General features: G+C 48.4%; 1 pseudogene; it reads right to left on the reverse strand.

The window, feature by feature from the left end:
* Nucleotides 1-1566: 1566 nt before the first annotated feature.
* On the reverse strand, nt 1567-1814 carry LOC114618648 (annotated as a pseudogene).
* Between the last annotated feature and the right edge of the window lie 2342 nt (nt 1815-4156).

The following is a 4156-nucleotide window of genomic DNA, read 5'->3' on the forward strand; positions in this document are numbered from 1 at the left end:
TGTGTTTGGGTGTGATATGTGTGCACATGACTGTGAGGCCAGAGGAGGTAGACTAGTTGTCTTGTATATCACTGTCTGCCTTAGTCTATTGAGACAAGGTTGCTCACTGGACTCAGAACTAGGCTGGCAGCCAGCAAGCCCCAGAAATTCTCCGGCCTCTGTGGGTGCTGGGGATTTGAACTCAGGCCTTCATGCTTGCACGCAAGTGCTTTTATCCAGTGAGTCATCTCTTGGCTCTCCCAGTTTACTTTTTCCCTATTTAAAACACTTAAAATCTCTCTCAGTCTTTAGGTACAAAATACATTGGCTTCAATCGAGTGTGTGTGTGTGTGTGTGTGTGTGTGTGTGTGTGTGTGTGTGTGTGTTTGCACATGAGTATATAGGTCCATGTATATGCTCATGGGTATGGATACCAGAGGACAATCTTGGGTAGTGATTCTCAGATTCTTATTTTGTTGTTGTTTTTTGAGACTGGGTTTCTGGGACCTGCTCTGTAGACCAGGCTGGCCTTGAACTCACAGAGACTCACCTGCCTCTACCTCCTGAGTGCTGAGATTAAAGGCATGCACCATCACTACCTGGACATTTTGTTTTGTTTAAACACACACACACACACACACACCTCACTATATAGACCAGGCTAGCCTTGAACTCAGAGATCCACTGGACTTCTACCTCCAAGTGCTGGGATTAAAGGTGTGTGTTACATACCTCCTTACTTGTGCATTTTTGAGACAGGGTTTCTCACTGACTTGGAACTTGTCAAGTAGGTTATGCTGTCTGGCCATTAAACCCCAGGAATCCTCCTGTCTCTGCTTATACTCTTGGGTTACAGACACACACACACACACACACACACACACACACACACACACACCAGCTGTTTACATGAGTTTAGGGCCTCAGTTGAGATGACTGTACTTTAACAATTGAGGTACCACACCCCCTCTTTTCTTTCACACTGGCTGCTTTATTGTCAAGCTTTCGAGTGACAGCTGTACCCCAATCGGCCCCCACCTTTTCTACCAAAGCAAACAAAGAAGAAAACGATTTTCCCTGGCAAAGCCCAGCAGAGGGACCTGGGTGGTCAGGACCTGGGGAGGGCAGAAAGTCCAGTTCCCTGAGAGCAAGGTGCTGGTGAAGTGGCTGAGGAGACTGGGAGTCCCACGGCTATTCCTTGCCTGGGATGTCAGGCAACTGTTGCCAGAGAAGACAGAACCCTAAAGCTTGGGGTCAGGGGTCAGGGCTGAAGAACGGAGCAAGCAAAGGCTTCCAGAGTCATTTGAGGCGTGAGGTTCTGTGAGGCCGCCCTGGGCTCCATGGTGAGACCCAGCAACCGCTCACCTACAAGCAGCCAGGGGCCATCCCTATGGCTATGTCAGGGGCCACACATCTGCTCATTCACATCCAATCCATACACGCAGAGGGAGGGCTGTCACAGCCCTGGACCTACACCCCAGCCCTGGAATGTCTCAGGATTGGTACATAGGTCAGGGGCTGCAGAGCCCTGGAATGTCTCAGGATTGGTACATAGGTCGGGGTTGCAGAGGAGCAGGTTTGACATTGCTACTGATTGGCTGTCTCACAGGCGTCTATCCAGTCGCTGTACACATCCAGGGGCTCTGACAGATACATGGTGGGTGTCTGGAATTTCTTTAGGCACACCATGCAGGAGATGACCCCAGTACTGTGAACACAGTCCATTTTCACACAACAAGACTTCTCATGGTTGCAGAAGGGGCGAGTGAACTCTCCAGGGTGCCTGTCATCCTCTTCTTGGGGAGTGACTTTCATTTGAGCTTCCTCCATCGCATGGCTGGAGGGGATAAAACTTGCACCAACCCTGCCTCTCAGCCAAGGCTGCTTCACCTGGGAGATTCACCCAGCAGATGCTAACTTTCTGTCATTTTTTTTTTTTTTTTTTTGGTTTGGTTTTTCGAGACAGGGTTTCTCTGTGTAGCCCTGGCTGTCCTGGAACTCACTCTATAGACCAGGCTGGCCTCCAACTCAGAAATCCACCTGCCTCTGCCTCCCAAGTGCTGGGATTAAAGGTGTGTACCACCACCGCCCGGCAAATAGGAATTTTCTAACACCACCATCCCATTCTCTCTCTCCTTCCCTGATCTTGTGTATTCCCTCCCACAACCCCTCCCCATCTGCCTCCCTCTCAATCTGCCCAACTTTGGGCCATTTAAAAATGGTCCCAGAAAGTCTCATTTGTAATGTCTATATAGTCTGTGGTGTGAGGCCTTCCATGAAGCAGGGTCAACATACTAGAGGCTTAAAGGAAACCGACTTTCCTACTCCCAGAAGCTCTCAATGGTCATTTTCCAGAGAGAACCTACATTTGCCCAGAGTACAATTGCAGCTCACCGTTGGTTGAATACTAAGACAGCCAAGCAGAGGGAAAGCAACCATACTGAGCCCTGATCCACTCCCAGTGCCCAGTCAAGATCTTGCGATTCCCTTCCTCTGGGCTGAGCGAGATCCTCTCCTGCCAACTCCATCCTCCAGGGAGACACTGTGCATTTAAAGTAGTGGAACCCCGTTCAGATCCTAATCAGAGCTAACCCTGGACACTTTATAAACACAGACCCCACATCTCCGAGTAAGTCTGAGAAGGGGCCTATGGTCAGTAAGGACTGCACAGGGGATTTGAAGGCACAGCCAGGCTGGGGTCACTGTGCTCAGTGGCTTGCTCACGCTTGCTTTTCCATATGGCTATGCAGAAGGGTAGCAAGTCTACACACAGCCTGTTCCTGTCCACAACTCATGCATGTGTATTTGCTGTTTGCACAGACCCTGGGAATGCACAATAGATAATATCATTATCTGTGTTTTACAGTCGTGGAAATTGAGACACAGAGAAGCCACATAGCTGGTAAAAACTGGGGTCCACATGTACATGTGCTTGTATGTGTGTGTATGTGTGTGCATGTCTGTGTGTATGTGTCTATATGTTTGTGTGTCTATATGTGTATGTTTATGTGTGCTTAAATAACACAGTCCATTTTTCTCCAACAGCAGAGACTTGTTTTTTTTAAAACAGTCTTCCTGTGTAAACCATGATAGGATTTTAAATAAAAACCTGCTGCCTCTTTTCCCCAGCTGCAGGGATTACGGGAGTAAACAACCACTGAATCATTCACCGTGGAAATTTCTGTCCCTAAGTGGCACACTGCAGGTACTCACTGAAGGGTTGTTATGTTACTGAGGTCCACCGCAGCCCCACCTCAAAAGGCTGATTGGCTCCTGTCAGTCCTAGGAAGATAAGTCTGATGGTCAAAGCATCAGAGTATCACTGACTGGTGCTGAAGGACACCAAGAAAAGGTTGGGGAAGGAAGGCTTGGCTGCCAGCAAGCAGATGAGCCACTGGGTCATCCTACAACTATTGAGAGCCATGTGTGTACAGAATCAGAGACAGTGGATTGACAGGGACAGCATAAAAAACAGTCTAGAGACCAGAACACCACATGACGGAATCCAGGACAGCCTGTGTGGTCATTAGCTTACCCTTGGTGTTGAGAGGGCTAAACAGGATGGGATTCATGACCTGGACAGAGTCTTAAAGTTCCAAATTGTAGCTTTTTCACTCAAAAAATTTGACCAAATCTCTACTTATTCTTACTCAGTGTCAAGCATGTGGCTTGCTTTATTTGGGGGTGGGACACTGAGCGGAAACTAATTTTCATACAAGACAGCTTGTGTATTCTTGGGCACACATCAGTCACAGGTCCTGGCTTCTCAAAGCTACTCAGGGACCTCAGGCATGGCTGGGTTCTGTAAGCCAGTAAAGTACCCAGGTAGCTCACTAAATGAAGCACTGGTTTGTTCCTTTGTCCATGAAGAGGTGTGGGTTTGAAGTGTCCCCTGCCCTCAAGCCTCATGTACTAAAGACTTGGTGACACTCTTGGACGTGCCAACTCTTTGATTACTATTTTCCTTTATGACAAGGACCTGCTCACGGCTGTCAGCCCTGCCAGGGTCCTCCCCTTGACTAGTGACTCATTGGCTTTAAGCGCCAGCAGCTACAGCAGCAAGGACAATGGCTGCAGAGGTGCTCATTTTACTTTCTGACAATTACGTTTCATTTAATTACCAAGGAGGCGTAATTAGCATGGTAGTCCAGGCCTGGCTCTCCCTTTGTTTGAACAT

Source organism: Grammomys surdaster, unplaced genomic scaffold, assembly GCF_004785775.1.
Source record: "Grammomys surdaster isolate TR1022 unplaced genomic scaffold, NIH_TR_1.0 144, whole genome shotgun sequence".
In the NCBI taxonomy this organism is placed as follows: Eukaryota; Metazoa; Chordata; class Mammalia; order Rodentia; family Muridae; genus Grammomys; species Grammomys surdaster.